The sequence below is a fragment of the Ranitomeya imitator genome, chromosome 4 (genome assembly GCF_032444005.1).
Source record: "Ranitomeya imitator isolate aRanImi1 chromosome 4, aRanImi1.pri, whole genome shotgun sequence".
NCBI classification, from domain to species: Eukaryota; Metazoa; Chordata; class Amphibia; order Anura; family Dendrobatidae; genus Ranitomeya; species Ranitomeya imitator.
This window is the reverse complement of record NC_091285.1, coordinates 595367337-595387986: the sequence shown is the minus strand read 5'-3', so window position 1 is coordinate 595387986 and position 20650 is coordinate 595367337.

Below are 20650 nucleotides of genomic sequence, written 5' to 3'. Positions count from 1 at the left end.
TATTGGGAGATTAGTTCAGAGATATATGGAGGGGACAGGATGTGGATGGCATTGTAGATCAGTGTTAGTAGTTTGAACTAGATTCATTGGGGAATTGGGAGCCAGTGTAGGTATTTGCAGAGTGGAGAAGCAGGGGAGTAGCGAGGAGAGAGGTGGATTAGCCGGGCAGCAGAGTTGAGGACAGACTGGAGTGGTGCAAGAGAGTTAGCGGGGAGGCCACAGAGGAGGGTGTTGCAGTAGTCGAGGTGGGAGATGATGAGGGCATGCACAAAACTTTTGGTAGATTGTGGGCTGAGGAAGGAACAGATTCTGACAATATTTTTGAGTTGGAGGCGACAGGAGGTGGCAAGAGTTTGGACGTGCAGTTTGAAGGACATGGCAGAGTCGAGAGTTACCCCGAGGCAGCGGATTTCAGGTGCGTGAGAGAGCGTGATGCCGTTTACCATAATAGATAGGTCAGGTAGGGGGGATACGTGAGATGGGGGAAAGATTATGAGCTTGGTTTTGTCTACATTGAGTTTTAGGAAGCGAGAGGTGAAGAAGGAGGATATGGCTGACAGACACTTTGGGATTCTGGACAGCAGAAAGGTGACATCTGGGCCAGAGATGTAGATCTGAGTGTCATCCGCATACCGGTGGTACTGGAAGCCATGGGACTTTATAAGTTGTCCTAGGCCAAGGGTATAGATGGAAAAAAGTAGGGGCCCTAGGACAGAGGCTTGAGGGACTCCAACAGAGAGACGGCGGGATGAGGAGGTGGTGTGGGAGTGGGAAACGCTAAATGTGCGGTCAGAAAGGTATGAGGCAATCCAGGACAGGGCAAGGTCTTTGATGCCAAGGGAAGAAAGAATCTGTAGCAGCAGGCAGTATGCAGTAGGCAGAATAAAGCGATGCAAAATAATTATTTTTTTATATAAAATCTATTTTATCGTATAAAAGTGCCAAAACATAAAAACATGATATAAATGAGGTATCGCTGTAATCATACTGACCCGAAGAATGAAACTGCTTTATCAATTTTATCAAACGTGGAACGGTATAAACACACCCCCCAAAAGAAATTTACGAATTGCTTGTATTTTGTTCATTCTGCCTCACAAAAATCGGAATAAAAAGCGATCAAAAAATGTCACGTGCCTGAAGATAGTACCAATAAAAACTTCAACTCGTCCCACAAAAAACAAGACCTCACATGACTCTGTGGACCAAAATATGGAAAAATTATAGCTCTCAAAATGTGGAGATGCAAAAACTATTTTTTGCAATAAAAAGCGTCTTTCAGTGTGTGACGGCTGCCAATCATAAAAATCCACTAAAAAACCGGCTATAAAAGTAAATCAAACCCCCCTTCATCACACCCTCAGTTAGGGAAAAATAATAAAATTTAAAAAATGTATTTATTTCCACTTTCCCATTAGAAATAGGGTTAGGGTTGGGGCTAAAGTTAGGGTTAGGGTTGGGGCTAAAGTTAGAGTTATGGTTGGGGCTAAAATTAGGGTTAGGGTTGGAGCTAAAATTAGGGCTAGGGTTGGGATTAGGGTTAGTGTTAGGATTAGGGTTGGGGCTATAGTTAGGGTTGGTCAACAGTTAGGGTTGGGGTAACAGGGTAAGGGTTGGGGCTACAGTTAGGGTTAGGGTTGAGGCTAAAGTTAGCGTTAGGGTTGGGGCTAAAGTTAGAGTTAGGGTTGGGGCTAAAGTTAGGGTTAGGGTTGGGGCTAAAGTTAGGGTTGGGATTAGGGTTAGTGTTTGGATTAGGGTTGGGGCTACAGTTAGGGTTAGGGTTGGGACTAAAGTTAGGGATAGGGTTGGGGCTAAAGTTAGGGTTAGGGCTACAGTTAGGGTTGGGGCTAAAGTTAGGGTTAGCGTTTGGATTACATTTATGGCTGGGATTAGGCTTAGGATTAGGGATAGGGGTGTGTCAGGGTTAGGGGCGGGTTTAGGGATATGGTTGGATTTAGGGTTAGGGGCATATTCGGGTTAGGGTTATGGTTAAGGTTGGGATTAGGGTTAGGGGTGTGCTTGGGTTAGGGTTTCAGTTAGAATTGGGGGGTTTCCGATCTCAATTCCAGCCAATTCTGCGTTGAAAAAGTAAAACAGTGCTCCTTCCCTTCCGACATATGGGGTATCAGCGTACTCAGGACAAATTGGACATCAACTTTTGTGGTCCAATTTCTCTGGTTACACTTGGGAAAATAAAGAGGTAGGGTTGGGGCTAAAGTTAGGGTTAGGGTTGGGGCTAAAGTTAGGGTTAGGATTAGGGTTAGTGTTGGGATTAGGGTTGGGGCTACGGTTAGGGTTAGGCTTGGGACTAAAGTTAGGGTTAGGGTTGGTGCTACAGTTAGGGTTAGGGCTACAGTTAGGGTTGGGGCTAAAGTTAGGGTTGGGGCTAAAGTTAGGGTTAGGGTTTGGATTACATTTATGGCTGGGATTAGGGTTAGGATTAGAGTTATGGGTGTGTCAGGGTTAGGAGCGGGGTTAGGGTTATGGTTGGGATTAGGGTTAGGGGTGTGTTGGAGTTAGGGGTGTGGTTAGTGTTGGGATCAGGGTTAGGGGTGTGTTGGGGTTAGGGATGTGGTTGGATTTAGGGTTAGGGGCATATTCGGGTTAGGGTTATGGTTAAGGTTGGGATTAGGGTTAGGGGTGTGCTTGGGTTAGGGTTTCAGTTAGAATTGGGGGGTTTCCACTGTTTAGGCACATCAGGGGCTCTCCAAACGTGACATGGCATTCGATCTCAATTCCAGCCAATTCTGCGTTGAAAAAGTAAAACAGTGCTCCTTCTCTTCCGAACTCTCCCGTGCATCAAAACAGGGGTTTACCCCAACGTATGGGGTATCAGCGTACTCAAGACAAATTGGACATCAACTTTTGGGGTCCAATTTCTCTGGTTACTCTTGGGAAAATAAAAATTTGGGGGGCTAAAAAAAGATTTTTGTGGGAAAATTTTTTTTTTTTTTTTTTTTTTTTACGGCTCTGCGTTATAAACTGTATTGAAACACTTGGGGGCTCAAAGTTCTCACAACACATCTAGATAAGTTCCTTGGGGGGTCTGGTTTCCAATATGGGATCACTTGTGGGGGGTTTCCACTGTTTAGGGTTGGGATTAGGGTAAGTGTTAGGATTAAGGTTGGGGCTACAGTTAGGGTTAGGGTTGGAGTAACAGTTTTGGTAACGGTTGGGGCTACAGTTAGGGTTAGGGTTGAGGCTAAAGTTAGCATTAGGGTTGGGGCTAAAGTTAGAGGTAGGGTTGGGGCTAAAGATAGGGTTAGGGTTGGGATTAGGGTTAGTGATGGGATTATGGTTGGGTCTACAGTTAGGGTTAGGGTTGGGACTAAAGATAGGGTTAGGGTTGGGGCTACAGTTAGGGTTAGAGCTACAGTTAGGGTTGGGGCTAAAGTTAGGGTTGGGGCTAAAGTTAGGGTTAGGGTTTGGATTACATTTATGGCTGGGATTACGGATAGGATTAGGGTTAGGGGTGTGTCAGGGTTAGGGGCAGGGTTAGGGTTATGGTTGGGATTAGGGTTAGGGGTGTGTTGGAGTTAGGGGTGTGGTTAGGGTTGGGATCAGGGTTAGGGGTGTGTTGGGGTTAGGGATGTGGTTGGATTTAGGGTTAGGGGCATATTCGGGTTAGGGTTATGGTTAAGGTTGGGATTAGGTTTAGGGGTGTGCTTGGGTTAGGGTTTCAGTTAGAATTGGGGGGTTTCCACTATTTAGGCACATCAGGGGCTCTCCAAACGCAACATGGCATTCGATCTCAATTCCAGCCAATTCTGAGTTGAAAACGTAAAACAGTGCTCCTTCCCTTCCGAACTCTCCCGTGCACCAAAACAGGGGTTTACCCCAACATATGGGGTATCAAACGTACTCAGGACGAATTGGACATCAACTTTTGGGGTCCAATTTCTCTGGTTACACTTGGAAAATAAAAATTTGGAGGGCTAAAAAATTATTTTTGTGGGAAAAAAATATTTTTTATTTTTATGGCTCTGCGTTATACACTGTATTGAAACACTTGGGGGCTCAAAGTTCTCACAACACATCTAGATAAGTTCCTTGGGGGGTCTAGTTTCCAATATGGGATCACTTGTGGGGGGTTTCCACTGTTTAGGGTTGGGATTAGGATTAGTGTTGGGATTAAGGTTGGGGCTACAGTTAGGGTTAGGGTTGGGGTAACAGTTAGGGTAAGGGTTGGGGCTACAGTTAGGGTTAGGGTTGAGGCTAAAGTTAGCGTTAGGGTTGGGGCTAAAGTTAGAGGTTGGGTTGGGGCTAAAGTTAGGGTTAGGGTTGGGGCTAAAGTTAGGGTTAGGGTTGGGATTAGGGTTAGTGTTGGTATTAGGGTTGGGGCTACAGTTAGGGTTAGGGTTAGGGTTAGGACTAAAGTTAGGGTTAGGATTGGGGCTAAAGTTAGGGTTAGGGCTACAGTTAGGGTGGGGGCTAAAGTTAGGGTTGGGGCTAAAGTTAGGGTTAGGGTTTGGATTACATTTATGGCTGGGATTACGGATAGGATTAGGGTTAGGGGTGTGTCAGGGTTAGGGGCGGGGTTAGGGTTATGGTTGGGATTAGGGTTAGGGGTATGTTGGAGTTAGGGGTGTGGTTAGGGTTGGGATCAGGGTTAGAGGTGTGTTGGGGTTAGGGATGTGGTTGGATTTAGGGTTAGGGGCATATTCGGGTTAGGGTTATGGTTAAGGTTGGGATTATGGTTAGGAGTGTGCTTGGGTTAGGGTTTCAGTTAGAATTGGGGGGTTTCCACTGTTTAGGCAGATCAGGGGCTCTCCAAACGCGACATGGCATCCGATCTCAATTCCAGCCAATTCTGCGTTGAAAAAGTAAAACAGTGCTCCTTCCCGTCCGAACTCTCCCGTGCACCAAAACAGGGGTTTACCCCAACATATGGGGTATCAGTGTACTCAGGACAAATTGGACATCAACTTTTGGGGTCCAATTTCTCTGGTTACACTTGGGAAAATAAAAATTTGGGGGGCTAAATAATTATTTTTGTGGGAAAAAAATATTTTTTATTTTCACGGCTCTGCGTTATAAACTGTATTGAAACACTTGGGGGCTCAAAGTTCTCACAACACATCTAGATAGGTTCCTTGGGGTGTCTAGTTTCCAATATGGGATCATTTGTGGGGGGTTTCCACTGTTAGATACATCAGGGGCTCTGCAAACACAATATGATGAATGCAGACCATTCCATCTAAGTCTGCATTCCAAACATCGCTCCTTCCCTTCCAAGCTCTGCCATGCACCCAGACATTCGTTTTCTGCCACATATCGGGTATCCGCATGCTCAGGACAAATTGGACAACAACTTTTGGGGTCCAATTTCTCCTGTTACCCTTGGGAAAATACAAAACTGGGGGCTAAAAAATAATTTTTGGGCGAAAAAAAAGAATTTTTATTTTCACGGCTCTGCGTTATAAACTGTAATGAAACACTTGGGGGTTCAAAGTGCTCACCACACATCTAGATAAGTTCCTTAGGGGGTCTACATTCCAAAATGGTGTCACTTGTGGGGGTTTAAATGTTTAGGCACATCAGGAGCTCTTCAAATGCGACATGGGGTCCTATCTCAATTCCAGTCAATTTTGCATTGAAAAGTCAAACGGTGCTCCTTCCCTTCCGAGCTCTGCTATGCACCCAAACAGTGGTTTGCCCCCACATATCAGCGTACTCAGAACAAATTGCACAACAACTTTTGGGGTTAAATTTCTTCTGCTACCCTTGGGAAAATAAACAATTGGGGGTGAAAAGATAATTTTTTTTTTAAATATGATTTTTTATTTTTAAAGCTCTACATTATAAACTTCTGTGAAGCACTTGGTGGGTCAAAGTGCTCACGACACAACTAAATAAGTTCCTTAGGGGGTCTACTTTCCAAGTGGTGTCACTTGTGGGAGGTTTTAATGATTAGGCACATCAGGGGCTCTCCAAACACGACATGGCGTCCCATCTCAATTCCAGTCAATTTTGCATTGGATTGTCAAACGGCACTCCTTCCCTTCTGAGCTCTGCCATGTGCCCAAACAGTGGTTTACCCCCACATATGGGGTATCAGCGTACTCAGGACAAATTGTACAACAACTTTTGGCATTCAATTTCTCCTGTTACCCTTGGTAAAATAAAAGAAAAAATGTAGCTAAATTTAATTTTTTGTGAAAAAGTTAGATGTTCATTTTATTAAACATTCCAAAAATTCCTGTGAAACACCTGAAGGGTTAATAAGCTTCTTGAATGTCGTTTTAAGCACCTTGAGGGGTGCAGTTTTTCAAATGGTGTCACACTTGCGTATTTTCTATCTTATAGACCCCTCAAAGTGACTTCAAATGTGATGTAGTCCCTAAAAAAATGGTGTTGTAAAAATGAGAAATTGCTGATCAAGTTTTAACCCTTATAACTCCCTAACAAAAACTGTTGGTTCCAAAATTTTGCTGATGTAAAGTAGACATGTGGGAAATGTTACTTATTAAGTATTTGTGTGACATAACTCTGTGATTTAAGGGCATAAAAATTCAAATTTGGAAAATTGTGAAATTTCCAAAATTTTTGCGAAATTTCATTTTTTTTTCACAAATAAATGCAGGTAATATCAAAGAAATTTTACCACTATCATGAAGAACAATATGTCATGAGAAAACATTGTCAAAATCACTGGGATCTGTTGAAGCGTTCCAGAGTTATAACCTCATAAAGGGACAGTGGTCAGAATTGTAAAACTTGGCACTTGGCCCGGTTATTAACGTGCAAACCACCCTTGGGGGTAAAGGGGTTAAATAATTGTAAAAATATTTACAAAAAAAAACAAGAAGGATAAAGAAAATCAAAACATATTGTATCTATAAATAAATATTTGAATGAAAAAAGATACAAACAATAAAAGTACACATATTTGGTATTGCCACATCCGCTACGACTCAACCTCTATATCTGTCCCAGTAATTAAGCCCTTTAGTGAACACCATAAAAATAACTCTAAAATAAGTAAAAAGAAATGCTTTATCATCATACCACCTAACATAAAATGGAATAAAACGCGATAAAAAAATGGATATAAATAAACATGGTACCACTAAAAACATCCACAATACAGCTTCATCAGTGAAAAAATAAAAAAGTTGTAGCTCTCAGAATAAAGCGATGAAAAAATAATAATTAATTGTGTGAAAGAACCAAAACATTAAAAAACTATATAAATGACGTATCGCTGTAATCATTCTGACCCGAATAATAAAACTGTCTTATCAATTTTGCCACACACAGAATGGCATAACCCCCCCCACCCAAAAATCCCTGAATTGCTGTTTTTTGTTCATTCTACCTTCCAAAAATGGAAATAGAAAGCAATCAAAAAATGTGATGTGCCCAAAAATGGTACCAATAAACTCGTCCCTCAAAAATCAAGCCATCACATGACTCTGTGGGCCAAAATATGGAAAAATTATAGCTCTCAAAATATGGTGATGCAAAAAAAAGCATTTTTTAGTGTGTGACAGCAGCCAAACATAAAAACCAGATATAAATCTGTTATGGCTGTAATTACACTGACACAAATAAAAAAGTCGCCTAATAACTTATACCACATGAGAAATGGTGTGAACAGTAAATAAAACCAATTCTTCACCCGCTGCTGAGCTTTTCATTCTGCCTCCCAAAGATTGCAGTTAGGCTCAGCGCACATTTATCCTGCTCTCTGCGCTGAGCGCTTGCATCGGGGTAAATCTCTGAAATACGTGATTCAGACGGAACCTCTGATGGAAGATTCCCTTTAATGAGGCAGATGGAGGCACTGTGGACGCCGTCTGATCTGTGATCTGGTGATATTCCACTTTTTAAGATTGCATAAAAGTGCCTTTGGCCACAGTTTTGTGGACTTCTGGAAAGAAGGACACCGCTGAACAAAGTAATAATAATAATCTTTATTTTTATATAGCGCTAACATATTCCACAGCGTTTTACAGTTTTGCACACATTATCATCACTGTCCCCAATGGGGCTCACAATTTAAATTCCCTATCAGTATGTCTTTGGAATGAAACCGGAGAACCCGGAGGAAACCCACGCAAACACGGGGAGAACATACAAACGCCTTGCAGATGTTGTCCAAGGTGGGATTAGAACCCAGGACTCCAGCGCTGCAATGCTATCCACTGAGCCACCGTGCTGCCCAAAATAACTCTGCTGCCTTATTATAGTGAATGAATCCCTCTGGGGTTTCATCTGAATCACATCACTGAGAGATTTAGATGGAAACCCCAAAGTAAGTGGTCAGCGCAGAGCGCTAGATAACTGTGATCCAAAATGCTATGTAAAATGTTCCCAACAAAAGCTTCAAATCTATCGACAAAAAAAGCAACTCGGGCCCGTCATCTGTTATTGGAAATATAGGGGGCTTCCACATTACTGGTAGCACAAAGTGTCTGGAAAACCTGCCAATAGAAATTCAGTAAATTCTGCACACTCAAATCCAAATGCCCCCTTCCCTCTGAGGCCCACAATGTATCTAAACCACATATATCAACCATGTTTGGCATTTCTGAAGGAATGAGAGCCCACCTAACTTACGGGTGCATGTGTTAGGTTTCGGGATTCTCCTGCCATGTGGGATAGATCCCAAGCATTGTCTGGTGCTGTGCTCTCCCATTTGGGTTTGGCCGCTGCAGTTGCTGCTCAGCACAGATGTCGGTCCCAGCATCATGCTCAGGTCAGGCTCGTAGTATACATTCGGGTACTGCTGGCTCTCCAGTCAAATCTATGGTAACCAGTGATATGCAGGTGCAGCTTTGAGCTCTAGAGTCTAAGTGCAGAGATCACCTTTCTGAGCATGTCCATGCTGTGGCATCTTTGCATTTGTGGTCAGACGTTAGCTGCTCTGATGGTGTGGCTGTTCCTGATTGGCCCACGGGTAATGTCTTGGCCAACTGGGCATGAGTGTTTGTGGTGGAGCCTAGCATATAAAAGCCTCTCAGGGGTGCTCATGGGCGCGCTAGTGTCATTTACGTTTGGTGTGTGTGGGTGGATAATCTACCACTCTGCACATTTGTGTGTCTGCCTTTGCTTTGAGCCTGTACATGATGGCAGGTAGGTTGCAAACTTATGCAGTTTCATACCCATGGCTCTCCACCTGAGTCTCTAGTCTGCTGCATACTTTGGGTGCCAGTCAGGCACGGGTTCAGTAGTGTTAGGACTGGGGTAACTAGCTGCTTGGCTTAGCATCTGTTTTGTTATTGTGTGCGGTTAGCACAGTCCAGTTACAGAGCAAGCTCAACCCTTACGCTATACTACTCAGTGAAGACGACAGGGTATTGGTCCTAGTGTCATAAGATTTCTTTCTATTGGCTCAGCATGTACTTCATTCGTGTGTGCGATTAGCACAGTTTAGTTGCACAGCAAGCCTAATCCACGTGCTAGCGTCCCTGTTACATGAACTGGGTTTAGCACTTTAGCACATTAAGTACAGTACTAGTGATGGGCGAACCCCCCTATGTTTGACAAGAACTTACATCCGAATCCGGAACTTGGACTTTACTGTACATATATTGGATGGGGAGGGGAGCTGTAAAAAAGCTGAAAATTAATAATAAACATAAAAATTATACTTACCTGTCCATCGACGCGTCCTCCCGTCCCGCTGTCTCCAGTCCGCATCTGCTTCCAGGGCCGCTCATTTATTGCCGGCCGTATTCACTCCACTCGGCAGTCTTCGGCTTTTTCCGGCAGTGTTTGTGACTAGGGTTGAGCGACTTTTAGTTTTTTAGGGTCGAGTCGGGTTTCGCGAAACCCGACTATCTCAAAAGTCGAGTCGAGTGGAATCGGCCGATTATCACGAAAAGTCGGGGATCGACCGAAACACGAAACCCAATGCAAGTCAATGGGGGAGCATAGTCGGCAGTGAGTGGAGGCCAGGCAAAAACATCCATTTTGTTACTGAAGCTTGTCAATCTTAATTTACCTTATAATAATAGTAAGGCATTGGAAATTGGGGGTCATTTGGCTAAAGTTGTGGGGGGTAGGGCTGGTTCAAGTATTTAGTGGGCCCAGGAAATCTGGACCACGTCACGGCAGTGGAGCAGGGAGAGGTAAGTATTTAAACTTTGCAAGTGCTGTGATCCTGAGCAAGCAGGGGGGCCCCACTCGTTGGCATTGGCACTGGCACAGGGCCCCTCAAAGTACGGCGGTGTGTTTGCATGGCGGGGGCGCCTCCCACCGGCAGCGACACTTTTGCATACTATGAGGGGCCCTGTGCCAGTGACGTCGCCAACGAGTATTCCCCCCCCAACTGATGAAGGAACCTGCACTTTCATCTGCACCTTCCTCTTTGTCCCCGTGTAAGGTGGTATGGTATGCGGGAAGGAGAACCTGACTTTCAGCAGGGTCACATTCTGGCTGTGTAGCATGCACGGGGAATGTAGCGTTCTGGGTCAATGTACCAGCAGACTCATCTATCACTGGCTGGACAATGGGCAGGATGAGGAGGAAACACAGATATAGGTCCAAATAATAAAGTGGGCTAAATGCAATTCAAAATTGGTAACAGGACAAACCAGGGGGCATTGCTTTGTTCAGTGGAGTACAACTGTAATGAGAGGCTGACACAGTGAGTAGGCCCAAATCAGTAAGTAGGCTAAATGCAGTTCAAAATTGATAACAGAAGTAAACAGTCGGCACTGGTTTGTTCAGTGTAGGAGAACATCAAGGAGCGGCAGACACCGTTAGTAGGCCAAATGCAGTGTTATATTAAAAACAATATAACGCGAGCCTGAAGATAGAAGCTAGGGAAAGGCAACCTGGAGAACACCTTGGAGCGGAAGACACCGTTTGTAGAACCCAAACCCAACTTGTAGGCCTAATGCAGTGTTGTTTCAACAACTACTTAACGAGAGCTTCAAAGATAGAAGCTAGGGAGAGGCAACCTGGAGAACACCTTGGAGCGGCAGACACCGTCCCTACAACCCAGACCCAACTTGTAGGCCAAATGCAGTGTTGTTTCAACAACTACTTAACAAGAGCTTGAAGATAGAAGCTAGGGAGAGACAACCTGGTGAACACCTTGGAGCGGCAGACACCGTCCCTACAACCCAGACCCAACTTGTAGGCCAAATGCAGTGTTGTTTCAACAACTACTTAACAAGAGCTTGAAGATAGAAGCTAGGGAGAGGCAACCTGGAGAATACCTTGGAGCAGCAGACACCGTCCCTACAACCCAGACCCAACTTGTAGGCCTAATGCAGTGTTGTTTCAACAACTACTTAACGAGAGCCTGAAAATGGAATTTCAGGACAGGAAACCTGGAGAACAGCACGGAGCGGCATACACCGTTAGTAGGCCCCAACCAAACTAGTAGCCCCACTGCAGTTGTTCAATTAAAAAACTATTTAACAAGAGCCTGAAGATTGAAGCTCAGGAAAGGCAACCAGGAGAACACCTTGGAGTGGCAGACACTGTTAGTAGGCCCCAACCAAACTAGTAGCCCCACTGCAGTTGTTCGATTAAAAAACTATTTAACAAGAGCCTGAAGATTGAAGCTCAGGAAAGGCAACCAGGAGAACACCTTGGAGCGGCAGACACCGTCTCTACAACCCAGACCCAACTTGTAGGCCTAATGCAGTGTTGTTTCAACAACTACTTAACGAGAGCCTGAAAATGGAATTTCAGGACAGGAAACCTGGAGAACAGCACAGAGCGGCATACACCGTTAGTAGGCCCCAACCAAACTAGTAGCCCCACTGCAGTTGTTCGATTAAAAAACTATTTAACAAGAGCCTAAAGATTGAAGCTCAGGAAAGGCAACCAGGAGAACAACTTGGAGTGGCAAACACTGTTAGTAGGCCCCAACCAAACTAGTAGCCCCACTGCAGTTGTTTGATTAAAAAACTATTTAACAAGAGCCTGAAGATTGAAGCTCAGGAAAGGCAACCAGGAGAACACCTTGGAGCGGCAGACACCGTCTCTACAACCCAGACCCAACTTGTAGGCCTAATGCAGTGTTGTTTCAACAACTACTTAACAAGAGCTTCAAGATAGAAGAGAGGGAGAGGCAACAGAGAGAACACCATGGAGCGGAAGACTCAGTTTGTAGACCACAACGAAACTTGTGGCCCCAATGCAGTTTTATAATTCTGAAAATCAGCCTTTTTTTTTTTTTAGAGGAGGACAGCTGTATTAAGTGGCGCAGACAGACACTGCTAGTAGGCCTTACACCACAAAGTAGGCTCACTGCAGGATGAAAAAAAGTTACATGGGTACACGGTCGGTATTGGTGTGCTCAGCGGAGGACAAATGGAAGGAGGGACCACAGACAGACTTAGTAGGCCTAAAATTTTAAAAAATAGGCTCAAAGCAGTTTGAATTATCTTGCAGGGTTACACAGGCAGCATTGGTGTGGTCAGCGGAGGACAATTGGAAGGAGGGACCGCAGACAGACTTAGTAGGCCTAAAATAAAAAAAACTAGGCTCAATGCAGTTTGAATTATCTTGCAGGGGTACACAGGCAGCATTTGTGTGGTCAGCGGAGGACGATTGGAAGGAGTGTCTGACACAGTTAGTGCTCCCAAAAAATAAATAGATGTTAATGTCTCGCAAAACAACAAAACCAAAAAACAAAAGGGTGGCATACTTAGGTACAGGGGTGCGCTCCTCTGCTGAGTTTCAGACATAGTAATTTGGCACTAAGTATTTACTGGTGTCAATATAGGACACTGACCCTGACTATTTTAACTAGCATCACACATGTCAACAAATTGGTATTGTCAGCGCCAGGCATTGAAGGATGTCAGCGCATAGACTAAACATTGGTGGAGCTGTGAGAGATAATTTTGCAAGTGGTAGAACAGTGTTTGAGCTGGGGGGGGAAACTCTCTTGTGGCCGGCGGTACAGGCCCAGGGCCCCTCATGTTACAACAGTCTGTCTGACGTTGGTTGCGCGCCACCACCGCCAGAGACACTTTATTATACTATGAGGGACCCAGTGGCAGTGCCGTCGACCAAAAACGGGCACACCCACCTCTTCAGACAAACGGCACTCTCACGGGTGCTTGCGCCAAGTGGCGAGACCACGGCCCCGTGGGGGGAGTTAGCCCATTTAGGGAGGTGTAAACATGTCGTATGCTGGACAAACAGCTGCTGCAAATTAAGAGATTGGAACAGTCAGTAAGACCAGTCCACAAGCGAGACCTTTTTATAGGAAAGCTAGGTGTCAGCCGGGAAAGGTGGGGCAAAATAATTAGAAATCCATGAGTGGTTCATTTTAATGAAGGTTAGATCATCAACATTTTGGGTAGCCAGACGAGTCCTTTTTTCGGTCAATATTGAACTAGCAGCACTGAATACTCTTTCTAATAGCACACTAGCTGCTTGGGCAAGCAAGCTCCTGCAATGCATATTCTGCCAATTCAGGCCAGGTGTCTATTTTGAATGCCCAGTAATCAAATGAGAATGACGGTTGAGGAAGAACATCGATAAGGGATGAAAAATAGTTAGTAACCATAGTGGACAAATGTTGTCTCCTGTCACTTTGAATTGATGCTGCAGTATTAGGTGATGCTGGGGAAGGTTCAAAGACCGCTGATGGTTCTGCATACGGCTGGAGTGTACGGGCGAACGGCGGATATGCGTGCAAAGTCTGCGCACTTTGAGGTGCAGGTTGGGTAACCCCGGATAACTTTTTAGGAAGTACTGCACCACCAGGTTTAAGGTGTGAGCCAGGCAAGGAATGTGTTTCAGTTGTGAAAGGGCTATGGCAGCCATAAAATTCCTTCTGTTATCACTCACTACCTTGCCTGCCTCAAGATGTACAGTGCTCAGCCATGACTGAGTTTCTTCCTGCAAGAACTCGGACAGAACTTCCGCGGTGTGTCTGTTGTCGCCCAAACACTTCATTGCCAATACAGCCTGCTGACGCTTGCCACTAGCTGTCCCATAATGGGACACCTCGTGTGCAACAGTGGCAGCTGTGGATGGAGTGGTTGTGCGACTGCGGTCTGTGGACGAGCTCTCGCTTCTGCAGGCGGACGAGGAGGAGGAGGAGGGGGGGCGAACGTCTACAGCCAATTGTTTCCTAGACCGTGGGCTAGGCAGAACTGTCCCAATATTGCTGTCCCCTGTGGACCCTGCATCCTCCACATTAACCTAGCGTGCCGTGATGGACACGTAATGTCCCTGGCCATGCCTACTGGTCCATGCATCTGTTGTCAGGTGCACCTTTGTACTCACAGATTGCCTGAGTGCATGGACGATGCGGTCTTTTACATGCTGGTGGAGGGCTGGGATGGCTTTTCTCGAAAAGAAGTATCGACTGAGTAGCTCGTAGCGTGGTTCAGTGTAGTCCATCAGGGCTTTGAAAGCTTCGCTTTCAACTAACCGGTAGGGCATCATCTCTAATGAGATTAGTCTAGCAATGTGGGCGTTCAAACCCTGTGTACGCGGATGCCAGGATGAGTACTTCCTTTTCCTAACGAGAGTCTCATGTAGGGTGAGCTGCACTGGAGAGCTGCAGATCGTGGAACTAGCGGGGGTGCCGGTGGACATGGCTGGTGCCCTACATGCAGTGTTTCCTATTACAAAACTGGTGATTCCCTGACTGCTTTGGCCTGGCGACGAAACCTGCACATTTACTGCAAGTGGTGCGGGAAACGGTGGGCTTATAGTGAGGGAAGGGATGTAGCGTTGCTGACTAGCTTCATTCGCCGAGGGTGCTACAACCTTAAGGGACGTTTGGTAGTTAGTCCAGGCTTGCAAATGCATGGTGGTTAAATGTCTACGCATGCAACTTGTATTTAGACTTTTAAGATTCTGACCTCTGCTTAAGGTAGTTGAACATTTTTGACAGATGACTTTGCGCTGATCATTCGGATTGGATGTTGTTTAAAAAAATGCCAGACTGCACTCTTTCTACTATCGGATACCTTTTCAGGCATTGCAGACTGAGCTTCTTTAACCGGATGTCCACGCTGTCCTACAACTGGTTTTGGTTTTGCCACACGTTTTTGGCCAGATACGGGACTGGCAGATGGAACCTGTTGCGATGTTGATGCCTGCTGCGGCTCCTCCTCCTCCGCTTCAGAGCTACTGCCGCATGCACCCTGTTCCCCCAATGGCTGCCAATCGGCGTCAACAACTGGGTCATCTATGACCTCCTCTTCTATCTCGTGTGCAACTTCGTCTGTGTCACCGTGTAAGCCGGTGGTATAGCGTTCGTGATGGGGCACCATAGTCTCATCAGGGTCTGATTCTGGATCAGTACACTGCGAGGGCAATGTTCTGGTCTGAGTCAAAGGAACAGCATAGTAATCTGGCTGTGGCTGTGCATCTGTGCACTCCATGTCCGATTCAACTTGTAATGGGCATGGCATGTTAACTGTTTCACTTTCTAACCCAGGAACGGTATGTGTAAAGAGCTCCATGGAGTAACCTGTTGTGTCGCCTGACGCATCCTTCTCTGTTGTTCTTGGTGAAGAAGACAAGGAAGCGACTTGTCCCTGACCGTGAACATCCACTAACGACGCGCTGCTTTTACGTTTAGCAGTTTCAGAAGAGGAGGCGAAAGAGCTAGAGGCTGAGTCAGCAAGGAAAGCCAAAACTTGTTCTTGCTGCTCCGGCTTTAAAAGCGGTTTTCCTACTCCCAGAAAAGGGAGCGTTCGAGGCCTTGTGTAGCCAGATGACGAACCTGGCTCAACAACTCGAGACTTAGGTGCTATATTGCTTTTCCCATGACCACCTGATACTCCACCACCACTACCATCATTACCAGCTGGCAATAACCTCCCACGGCCACGACCTCTTCCACCAGACTTCCTCATTGTTTGAAAAACGTAACCAAACTAACTGTATTTGTTACTGTAAAACCAGTTACAAGGTGAACTCAAACTTCTGTTAGATTTATATATCCCTTTATAGGTGGGTGAGACTGCAGGGAAAATCATGCCCAATGTATAACAGTACACAGCTTCAGTGGCAGACAGATATGCCACTAACAGGACTGACGCTGATGCAGACACTACCAATAAAAATCTCCCCCTTTTTATTTTTTCTGGGAGAATATTGAAGAAATGTGGCCCACTCTTATAAAGTATATGTTCTGTGGCACAAAATTAGAGACAGATGCCACACACAGCACTGGTAATGAGGCAGAATTGCCAATCTTAACCCCTTAGCGACCGCCGATACGCCTTTTAACGGCGGCCGCTAAGGGTACTTAAACCACAGCACCGTTAATTAACGGCGCTGTGGAAAAAGTCCATAGCGCCCCCCAGAGGCCGATTTTCTCCAGGGTCTCGGCTGCCGGGGGTAGCCGAGACCCCAGAGAACATGATTCGGGGGTTTTTTAACCCACCCCGCATTTGCGATCGCCGGTAATTAACCGTTTACCGGCGATCGCAAAAAAAAAAAAAAAGCGATCTCTTTTTAATTTCTCTGTCCTCCGATGTGATCGCACATCAGAGGACAGAGAAAAGGGGTCCCAGGTGGCCCCCCATTACTGACCTAGCTCCCCCGATGCTCCTCGTGTCTCCCGGTGGGCGCCGCCATCTTCAAAATGGCGGGCGCATGCGCAGTGCGCCCGCCGGCCGGCAGCGGGAGAATCTTTGGGGTCTCGGCTGCCGGGGGTAGCCGAGACCCCAAAGAGCATGATCGGGGTCGGTATTACCGACCCCTGTTTTGCGATCGCCGGTAATTAACTGTTTACCGGCGACCGCAAAAAAAAAAAAAAAAAAAAGTAACGTGTAATTCTCTGTCCTCTGATGTGATCGCACATCAGAGGACAGAGAAATAGGGGGATTCGGGGACCCTAGAATACTCACCTAGGTCCCTGGATCCTCTTGCTGCTCCTCCTGGCCGCCGGCAGAAGAACATGGCGGACGCATGCCCAGTGCGCCCGCCATCTGTCTCCATCTGCCGGCCGGCAGGAGAACAGCAGTTGGGGCTAAAATTAGGGTTAGGGTTAGGGTTAGGGGTATGGTTAGGGTTAGGGGTAGGGTTAGGGTTAGGGTTAGGGGTAGGGTTAGGGGTAGGGTTAGGGTTAGGGGTAGGGTTAGGGGTAGGGTTAGGGTTAGGGGTAGGGTTAGGGTTAGGGGTAGGGTTAGGGTTAGGGGTAGGGTTAGGGGTAGGGTTAGGGTTAGGGGTAGGGTTAGGGTTAGGGGTAGGGTTAGGGGTAGGGGTAGGGTTAGGGTTAGGGGTAGGGGTAGGGTTAGGGGTAGGGTTAGGGGTAGGGTTAGGGGTAGGGTTAGTAGTAGGGCTAGGGGTAGGGGTAGGGTTAGGGGTAGGGTTAGGGCTAGGGTTGGGGCTAAATTTAGGGTTAGGGTTGGGGCTAAATTTAGGGTTAGGGTTGGGGCTAAATTTAGGGTTAGGCTTCTTTCACACTTACGTCGGTACGGGGCCGTCGCAATGCGTCGGCCCGACATACCGACGCACGTTGTGAAAATTGTGCACAACGTGGGCAGCAGCTGTAGTTTTTCAACGCATCCGCTGCCCAATCTATGTCCTGGGGAGGAGGGGGCGGAGCTACGGCCACGCATGCGCGGTCAGAAATGGCGGATGCGACGTACAAAAAAAGTTTCATTGAACTTTTTTTGTGCCGACGCTCCGCCAAAACACAACTGATCCGTCACGATCCGTCGGCAATACAAGTCTATGGGCAAAAAACGCATCCTGCGGGCACATTTGCAGGATCCGTTTCTTGTCCAAAACGACGGATTGCGACGGAATGCCAAACGACGCAAGTGTGAAAGTAGCCTTAGGGCTAGGGTTAGGGTTGGGGCTAAAGTTAGGGCTAGGGTTGGGGCTAAAGTTAGGGTTAGAGCTGGGATTAGGGTTAGGGTTTGGATTAGGGTTGGTATTAGGGTTAGGGTTGGCATTAGGGTTACGCTTGGGATTAGGGTTAGGTTTGGGATTAGGGTTAAGGTTAGGGTTGTGATTAGGGGTGTATTTGGATTAGGGTTAGGTTTGAGGCTAGGGTTGAGATTAGGATTAGGGGTGTGTTGGATTTAGGGTTTTGATTAGGGTTATGGTTAGGGTTGACATTAGGGTTGTTTTGGGGTAAGGGTTGTGATTATGGTTAGGGTTAGTGATTAGGATTATGGATCAGGTTGGGATTAGGGTTAGGGGTGTGTTGGGGTTAGGGTTGGAGCTAGAATTGGGGGGTTTCCACTGTTTAGGTACATCAGGGGGTCTCCAAACACGACAGCCAATTTTGCGCTCAAAAAGTCAAATGGTGCTCCCTCTCTTCTGAGCTCTGCCGTGCGCCCAAACAGTGGGTTACCCCCACATATGGGGCATCAGCGTACTCGGGATAAATTGGACAACAACTTCTGGGGTCCAATTTCTCTTGTTACCCTTGTGAAAATAAAAACTTGGGGGCTACAAAATCTTTTTTGTGAAAAAAAAAATATTTTTTATTTTCACGACTCTGCATTCTAAACTTCTGTGAAGCACTTGGGCATTCAAAGTTCTCACCACACATCTATATAAGTTCCTTGCGGGGTCTAGTTTCCAAAATGGGGTCACTTGTTGGGGGTTACTACAGTTTAGGTATATAAGGGTGTTAAGTCCTTCTCAGTCCCTGGCTTACTAGAGGTAGGGATCCTGAGTAAATGACACGCAAACAAGGTATTGTGTGATCATATACAGGGGAAGCCCAGGAGCACATCTCTCTCTCTGGGCTTTGCCCTTCCTTTATATAGAAAAGAATTATTCTTTTACAGACATGCGCACAAGCGCTCATATTTCACTATCTCTTACATAAACAATCTATACCAGTCTTTATCAGTAGAAAGTTACATCATCTGGAAGGTGAATGAAAGGCTGCTATTGAAAGAAGGAATGCACACATGATTACTTCCATAAAAGGAAATGTCAAGTCAGCAGAAATGTATCTTGTTGTAAGCGAGATTTCTCAGGAAGAAGACAAGATGGATTCCTTTAGTTCAGTCTGATCTCCACAATTCCCCCCTTTGACATTTTCTTTTATTTATTTTATTACCACAGGGCCAAAGACAAAGCCTTTATTTGGTATTACACATGTACATGCTTGTATTCAATAAGAGAATCAAATCTAGTATTAATTCTTCCGTTTAACTCTCGCAACCTTTTCTTTGTTTTGCAATAAGTACAGATATTACAAAGGGATAGCAAAATAAGCGCAATAATCAGTATTAGCAAAGGATAACATAAGAGAAGAAGGAAAAAAAACTTTATACTCTTGCATCTATTACACAAAGTTTATCTGTGCATACTGAGATACTCTTGAGCACAATCTGGAATAGTACGTATATGACTACAATAATCATAACTATATGTATTATGCTCTGCATAATCCCAGCAACCCACCCACCGATTCCTCTGAACCAGTTGGCTGGGTTAAGAAAAGAAAAGGTATCTGACCACCAGCTATCCTTATTCTGGTCATTGTCTTTGTCATACTGATCTCTGAGTCGTTGTACGTCCTTTAATTTAAATGTCATACTCATAGTACTATTCGGGTCTATATAATGACAGCAGGTGGGTCCGATGATTTGACACATACCCCCTTGTGAGGCAGTTAGGTAATCCAATACCAGGGTATGTTGGTTAGTGACTATTATAAGCTGATTCTGTACAGCTATACTAGTGTTTAGTATATCCAATATATCCCAGATCTGATCATCTAGATAATCCGTGGCTCTAACTAATTTATCCCACATCTGTGTTAACATAGGATAAATAAAAATGGTACTAGCAATTTTGTTAGGAATTCCCATTTGTACTATATGTGGCCTCCCCGAGGGACGTGGTGAGTTATCTGCAGCTCTTTTATACAGTGTGTGCTTGGGCACGGCTTGCATATTCACTTGTTTATTTGAAATTATGAATGTAGCCGGGGTTAGGCGTCCTAATGTACAAGTACCCTTTATACCTACGGGAAGCCATTTATATGCTCCTTCTCCGCATATCCAAAATGTACATTCAGGCAGATCCCATAGAGCTGAGTGCTGCAATACCAATCTGTGAGCCAAGTCCACAAATCTAGATACATTCTGAAGCATACACCAAGAGGGTTTTTGTCCCAAGGGGCTACAGTACCCGGCTGCGGGATTCCCACATACAGGCATTCCTTTGATATACTCATCGGATTTATTACAAACCAGGTTCCCCGGCTTACTTGTACAACTGTTTGCATCACCTTGGGGGAACAATTTAGAATGTTTCCATTTTCTATTATGTATGTATCTTTCCAATACTACAGGTTTGAAAGCATCAGAGGGGGGGACGGTTGTACTGAAACTAAGCTGTAGATTTTCTGTGGGGACCTGTCCTAAATTAGTTAATCCAGTCTTATTTCTAGGTACCCATTTTCCTCCCCTAAATGCTAAATATTGTAGATGTGTGTTACTCCCTGAGAGATTACCCTGCCACCAAGGAAATTCTACCCATCCCACAATTGGTATGGCGATTGTAGTATTCCACAGCCTAGCATTACCAATTTGGTTGTTGGCCAGGTTGTCTGAACAATTAGGCCAAGCGAATATTTCTTCTGCTAATACGGGAACTGCTAGAAAAGGTATACTTGTGGCTGATACCGGCGAATGGGTACAGATCCAACAATCTGTCAGGGTTTGTGTATTGTTTAACAAGTCATAAACTAATTTTCTATGATGTTGTACGAATCTATTGTTCAAAGGGG